This window comes from Engraulis encrasicolus, chromosome 10, assembly GCF_034702125.1.
Source record: "Engraulis encrasicolus isolate BLACKSEA-1 chromosome 10, IST_EnEncr_1.0, whole genome shotgun sequence".
In the NCBI taxonomy this organism is placed as follows: Eukaryota; Metazoa; Chordata; class Actinopteri; order Clupeiformes; family Engraulidae; genus Engraulis; species Engraulis encrasicolus.
Genome location: NC_085866.1, coordinates 12,953,064 through 12,960,563, shown reverse-complemented (window position 1 = coordinate 12,960,563; position 7,500 = coordinate 12,953,064). Strand labels below are relative to the sequence as shown.

Below are 7,500 nucleotides of genomic sequence, written 5' to 3'. Positions count from 1 at the left end.
ATCATGCACTGCATCAACTGTAGTGTGCTTGGACAAATTTATGGTATACTGTGAATGAGTGGTTATATTTTCATATCATGTTACATTTTCCTTGCACGTAAAGAAGGGCTTATAAGATTCAAGATTCAAGATTCAAGATTCTTTTCAATGGTCACAAATGGGGACCATTAAAGTGACACTGTGTGCGATTTTTAGTTGTTTATTTCCAGAATTCATGCTGCCCATTCACTAATGTTACCTTTTTCATGAATACTTACCACCACCATCAAATTCTAAGTATTCATTATGACTGGGAAAATTGCACTTTTCATACATGAAAAGGGGGATCTTCTCCATGGTCCGCCATTTTGTATTTCCAAAAATAGCCATTTTTAGCTGCAAAAATGACTCTACTTTGACAATACTAGAAAATATTTGTGTATTACTTAGTAAACTTTCATGTCAAGATCAAATTTGACAATAGGCAGCCCAGTTTCAATTTGCAGCATAGTTGCAGTACCCTTTTTGACCATTTCCTGCACAGTGTCCCTTTAAGAAAATAATCTTGAATCTTAATCTTAATAAAACACCTGAACCTCATGCAGAGCTCTGCTAAAACCTGGACGCTGAACAAGCCCTCCACTGATTACACTATAGATTAGATCTTTTATGTGGAGGTTGGGGATGTAGGTCAGGCCAAGAGCCCAGTGGCTGATGGAGACATTGTGAAAAGGACCTCTATTATTTCATGAAATTATGTTCATTATTTAACCAGTAATCAATGGGTAATGGGTGGGGAGGCCAATTATTTATGGAGCGAGGCAAATTTAGTGCTTTCTTAGGTAGAAAAGGGAGAATTCTGAATCAGGGAGATTTGATTACTATCCTACACACACAGGTACGGTACTTTGACCCCGAGGCACAGGTTTGGAGACAGAAAAACTATGGACGTCCCGCAAACTGACCATTTCACTTTTACTTTTATTCACAACATTTCAGTCTTAGATCTTTATCACGTAAAAAAAAACCTCATGAAGGTGTAAGACGAAACCGTCACAAATAAAATAAAAGCGAAATGGTAAGTGTACAGGAGTTCTATAGCTTTTCTGATTAGTGACCCATGGGTCTCCACTGAGGTATGCGAGGAAAATCCCAAGATGAACAAGTTTGGAGACAAAAAAACTGTCAAAGGGGATCTTGTGCTAGTGCTCAAGAACACTGACAACGGTGTCCCCATTGTTCCCTGAAAAAGGCCTACAGTGCTTGCTTTTATCCACTTTAAGTGTAAACCTTAATACCGTATGATTAAAGCTTTAGTCAAAAGACATCCAGTGCCTTGGATTCTCCTCTTTCTTCACATCGTTGTCGAGCAAAGAGCGCCTTCACACAACTCCAGGAATGCCATAGCCCTCAGCCTCCTTCGATCTCCCTTTTCACATTAATTGATTGCCACACTTTCACTTTTAAGAATGTGAAGTCTTTGACAACAGTGAATTATAAAAAAATTGAGTGCTCTATTTGTTAATCACAGACAGACACCTCAAACACAGAGGCTGCTAGTGATTGGAGATATTCTCTCCCCTGCACGCTATGAATTCTGGGATATTTAGCCCGTGCCATTCATCAGTGGCTGATGGCTGGAGGGTCTGTTTCTCTTTTCTTTAGCGTGAATATGAATGTCCTCCTTTCGGCAGTTGAAAACGGTTGGTGGCAAAAAAACGTTAACGGCTCGTCTGTCTTCTGTTCCTCTCTCAGCTTCATTATCAGCTCCGACACTAGAAGAATAATCTGCCATGAATGTGGAATGGCTCCGCTGCTCTCTCCAAAGGCAATGCATAACCATCTCCTCTTCTCCTCTTAGCCCAATACTACCACACCACACACGCCGCTGGTGGCACTGGGAATTAATCAGCTAAAGGGCTGCAGAGCCGTTTGTGACAGAGATAGAAATGCTGTGGAACAGAGGCTTGCATGTGTACACACACAGAGGTGCGTACACGCACGCACACACACGCGCACGCGCGCGCACACACACACACACACATACACACACACACACACACAAATGTAAATATCATTTTTGTCCCGTAAAAGCGATCCATCCCGGAATTACATAGTTGGTTTAACACAGCCACTGCACGTACACACACACAGGCACGCAGGCACGCAGGCACGCAGGCACACACACGCACACATGCACACGTGCATTGGCATGTTCATCAGTTTGCGCTACCCCCAGTGGAGCGCTTTGCAGCAGTACAAGCAGTGCCCATGCAGATCTGCACTGAAGTGTCCAGGAGGAACGGCGGGCGAACGTGCGACTGCAAGCCGTTGGTCAAGAGGAACCCAGATTTCAGGCTAATTATACACAGTATGAGTAGGAGGAGGATGGGGGAGAGAGAGAGAGAGGGAGTCAGAGAGAGAGAGAGAGAGAGAGAGAGAGAGAGAGAGAGAGAGAGAGAGAGAGAGAGAGCAAGCGAGAGAGAGGGGGGGGAGGGAGAGAGTGAGAGAGAGAAAGAGAGAGAGAGGGGAGAGAGAGAGAGAGCAAGAGAGAGTGAGAGAGAGAGAGAGAGAGAGAGAGAGGGGAGAGAGAGAGCAAGAGAGAGAGAGAGAGAGAGAGAGAGACAGAGAGAGAGAGAGAGAGTGCGCGCGCGAGAGAGAGAGAGTCAGTCGTAGAGAGAGAGAGAGGGGGCAGACACACACACAGAGGGGCAGATAGAGACAGAGAGAAGGAGAGAGCGAATAAGAAGTGGAGGGAGGGAGGGAGAGCAGGAGGTAAAGAGGGGAGAAGAGAGAGAGAGAGAGAGAGAGAGAGAGAGAGAGAGAGAGAGAGAGAGAGAGAGGGAGGGAGGGAGGGAGGGAGGAGAGAGAGAGAGAGAGAGAGAGAGAGAGAGAGAGAGAGAGAGAGAGATGAAGGAGAGAATAACAGAGCATTGCAGGATGGAGGGTGAACACAAATACAAATGAGCGCTGCAGTGCTGCAACATGAGCTCATCACACTCAGTGGGAGCCCTCCCTCCCTCTCTTTCTCTCCCTCCCTCCCTCCCTCTCTTTCTCTCCCTCCCTCCCTCTCTCTTTCTCTCCCTCCCTCCCTCTCACTCTCTTTCTCTCCCTCCCTGCCTCCCTCTCGATCTCTTTCTCCCTCTTGCTCTCTTTCTCTCCCTCCCGCCATCTCGCTCTCCCTCCTTTGCCCTCACTCTCTTACTCTTTCTTTCACTCTCTCCCTCTCTATTTTACTAGTTTACTCCCACTCTAGCTCTCTCTCTCTCTGTTTCCTTTCTTCAGTTCCTTACTTCTATCCCATCTCTCGGTGTGCCTCCCTCTTTCTCCCATCCAATCTCCCTCTCCCTCTTTCTTTCCCTTCTTACCTTCCTCCCTTCCTCATTCTTTCCCTCTTCCTCCCTCCCATCTGTACCATTCACTCGCTATATCCCATCACATCTCTCTCTCTCTCTCTCTCTCTCTCTCTCTCTCATTATAGTTTTGTGTTTATGTTACTCCCTGTCCTTGCTCTTTCACTATGCTTTTACTTCCTTCTCTCTAGCACACTCTCATTGCCCTATTTCTCGTCGTTCATCCTCCCTCTTTATGAACACTTACATAAGTTCTCGGTGGAACAAGTTCTCACTTCTAACCCCACGCCACCTTCACAGTGAGGGAGGGAGGAGGCTCCATCAACATTTACCTAAAAAGCAGATGTCTTCACACAGCGTTTATTTAACCCCCTATAATTAGGCAAATAATGACTCTGACGTGTGTTGTTCCAGAGAGCACTGATGTCGCCATGTCACCTCCAGACCAGAAGTATGGCAAAGTTTATTTTCCGTGGAGTAATAGCGGTGTATTAACAACACCTCTCGTAGGCAGCTAACAGAGTGTGGTTTACATCAGGGGTTCCCAAACTTCATCATGACACGGCCCCCCATATAGGCTACCGGTAGATTCCAGCCAAAGCCCCCTCGACATGGGCCGTACCACACTATTTTTTTCTGTGCACCCGATTTCACAACTCGATGAAGTTGATGCATTCTTAAACCCATTCAAGTACTACAGAAAACCTAATATAAATAAACAGTATAAAGAAGAAAATTATTCCACTGGAATTATTTAGCGTACTTTTGGTTTAATGTGGCTGCTTTAGTTACTCAATTTATTAAATAATTCATTTTATTTTGCTATATTTTTCCTGCCAACCTGCCGCGGCCCTCCTGGCATCCCCTCGCGGCCCCCCAGTGGTGTCCGGCCCCCACTTTGAAAATCACTGGTTTACATTACCCGATTCTCTCTGCTGCGACTGCGGTGGATACAGACAGTGAGGCGCTCTTACTTACTCGAGTCACTTTGCATGACTTAACAAAAAGAGGCAATTGTTGGAGTATCATTAGACAGAATAACGTCTCCCCCCCTGGGTGCAGAGAGACATGGAGAATAAAGAAAGAAGATTTCTGCCGTGCTGTCAGAACAATCACCCTAGCACAAGAGCAGGCTTTTTCACACTCATAAGTGTCAGAGTCCTCCACTCACACACGAAACGACACAAGAGTCATCATCACACAATTCAGGCTCTCCTCCTCGCTCAAGGTCAATGGAAATCAATGTGACATTATCAGCTGTTCTCTCTCCTTGCCTTGTTGTGAACAACCAACCAACCAATAGGAAATGCAGGATCTCCCCCCTGAACCTGAAGGACACAAAATGGCTGCAGAGAGGTACTGTAGGGTTTTACATTTCATACAGGGAGCAGCTATGGAAACATTTAGACAGTCATTCGAATTACGTTACGTAAAGCCCATGAGATTTGTTTCCCTAAGCATTTACACAGGGGGGAAACTTACAATGTACAACCAACCACTAACATAGGCAAGACATTTAGCACCACTATATAACCAGAAGCTGATTATGTCTTGATTAGGGCTGTAACGATACACTCAACTCACGATTCGGTTCGTATCACGATTTTTGACCTACGGTTCGATACACCCCACGATTTCTGAAATGTATCTCCACTGAAGTTTGGAAACACTATCACATCAAATCATAAGGTTGTTTTCTGGACTAATGGGTAATAAAACTTTGAAAGGGCGTATCACGATACTGCCTCCTTGTATCACGATACAGTATCGTGACTCTGTGTATCACGATTTCTTGGTTCGATACAATATCGTTACAGCCCTCGTCTTGATCCACTCCAGATCGAAAAGTCCTCTGTGACATTTGAAAGGAACCACAATGAGCCATTGTAGAGTGATAATGCAATATGGCGTAATAGTCGGCCGAGCTTGTCGAAGAAGGAAATAGAAACACAACAACAAGCCTCTTGGCCTGTCAGCAAAGCCAAGCCAGGATCTCATCAAAGCGTCACAGAGCGTCACCACAAGTGGAGCTATTCCAATGCCAGGGGAACATTCAGCACAACTGGCGTCGTCCAAACATAACCAAAACTGCTCCTTTCACTCACCAAAGTGGAAATACTTCTCCCCCTGCCAGTCCAGCTTTTCCATTACTTTCGTCTGTCTCTTCCCATGAACGTCTGGGCTCAGTGAAAAAAGGACCATTCAGCACTTTACACTACACTAGGGGCAACAGGCCGTGCCTAAATCAGGAGCAATGTCTCACTCTGTTAAAAAAAAGTGCGATCCACGTTTGTTACGTCCGCCACTTGTTGACTGGAGTGACAAATTCCCCTTCTGATTGATCAACAGGTCGGATCCTGACACACCTGCCCGAGGCAAGAGAGAGAGAGAGAGAGAGAGAGAGAGAGAGAGAGAGAGAGAGAGAGAGAGGGGGGAATGACGTCAGGTGGTGAGGAGGACAGCTGAGGTCAGGTGTGCGCAGGCAGGTAGGCAGGCAGGCAGGCAGGCAGTTGTTGACCTGCAGACAGGTGAGCCGTGCTGTGCCCTCAGGAGAGGCCATGACGCGGTGCCATCTGTACCCTCCTTGCCCTCCTCCTTCCTCCGAGCCGACCGAGCTCTTGTCTGCACTACAGCCAGACAGCAGTCAGCTGGCAGCAGCAGCTATGTGACCAGCATCTCTGAGGAGATGTGCAAAAGCAATGCAGCTCCCTTCGTGACTCTGTCTGAGTCGCAATGGCCGAGCACCAAAGGACTGCGCGCTCACATATTCAGGTAAATAAATAATGTCCCTCTCTCATGTCTTTTATTTTCTCTCTCTGCCTCTCTCCGTCAGTGTCTCTTTGTCAGCTGAGCACAAGCTCTGGGCTCAAGTTACCCGGACACTGTCGGTCGTGTCACCATAGAGGGCCTGCAAAGCTTTTCATGTCCAACCTCTTTTCATGTCCACCCCCCCCACACACACACACACACTTCCTACCCACCCTAAATCTCGACAGTACAGTACAAGTTCAACACAGAACTAGGGGTCGACTGATACAGGTTTTTTAATGGCCGATGCGATACCGATTTTTTTTTTTTCATCCGATATGAGTTAAAAAAAAGGTTAAAAAATTACAAATATTCCAGGTCTCAAGTTAAAAATAAACATTGCTTTAACATAATCAAATTGAGGTAGAACTTGTAACATTTAAACACCCACTCTAACAATCAAGTAATGTCTAGCAATCAAGTAATACAAAAATAAAGTGTCTTGGTGCTTTTAAAAAAACCCGAATTACATAAAATAATACATATTGCGTATCGGCCAAAACCAGACGCATATCGGCCGATACAATACACTTAAAAAATGCAAATATCGACCAGATACCAATACCGATATATATAGTATCGGCCTATCCTTCCACAGAACCCACATCGTAACAATGCCTGTCTTCTGCCCTCAGAAAGGAAACACCTGGAAAAGCTTTGCTGTTCTCTTCTCTTCTGGACAGTGTTATGAGTCCCAACTCCCTGTCCATGGGAGAATGCGATCACAGCTTGGACAGAAAACAAATACAGGTGGGGCAAAGAGAAACTATGCTGCTGGTGGTGGTATGGTATGCCTCTGGAATGTCTTAACAACAGCATCCATCTTTTGTTGGAGAGGGAGGGAGAGAGAGAGAGAGAGAGAGAGAGAGAGAGAGAGAGAGAGAGAGAGAGAGAGAGAGAGAGAGAGAGAGAGAGAGAGAGAGAGAGAGAAGGACAGAGAGTGAACGAGAGCCTGGGCATGCTTGTCTCAGATTGGCAAAGCTGGTAGGAAGATCAGTTTACATCAGTTACATCAGAACTGGCACATAGTTCTGATTTGAGATATGCTTTGTCTAGAGTTAGATAATGGGGATGTGGAACTGTTACCACTGCCAGTGGAACACTACCAAAAGTAACAAACACCAGCACCACACTGTAAAACATTGCAGCCAGTCAAAAACGTCAAAAAGCAAGTTGCCCTGCTGCCTTAAGTTTGTAAGTTAAGTCAACTTCAGAAAGTCTCGAGTTTAGTTAACTTACAAACTTGAGGCAGCAGGATAACTTACCTTTTTATGTTTAAGTGGTTTGCAATGTTTTGCAGTGCAATGGAACGGCAATGAAACATGGCTCACTGTAAATTGCTTTATTAAGATGCCGTGTG

At 45.6% G+C, this 7,500-nt stretch overlaps 1 protein-coding gene across 5 annotated transcripts in view; it reads right to left on the bottom strand.

The window, feature by feature from the left end:
* LOC134456628 (IQ motif and SEC7 domain-containing protein 1-like) overlaps positions 1 to 7,500 on the bottom strand; it is a 204,914-nt gene that overhangs the window by 85,667 nt on the left and 111,747 nt on the right. The window contains exon 1 of one of the 5 annotated variants that reach the window (XM_063208054.1): positions 5,438 to 5,538. The exons of the other annotated variants lie outside the window; for them this stretch is intronic. The gene's annotated coding sequence lies outside the window, so the exon portion shown is untranslated. Of the gene's footprint in view, positions 1 to 5,437; positions 5,539 to 7,500 lie in introns of those variants that run through there. 5 annotated transcript variants of the gene reach the window in all.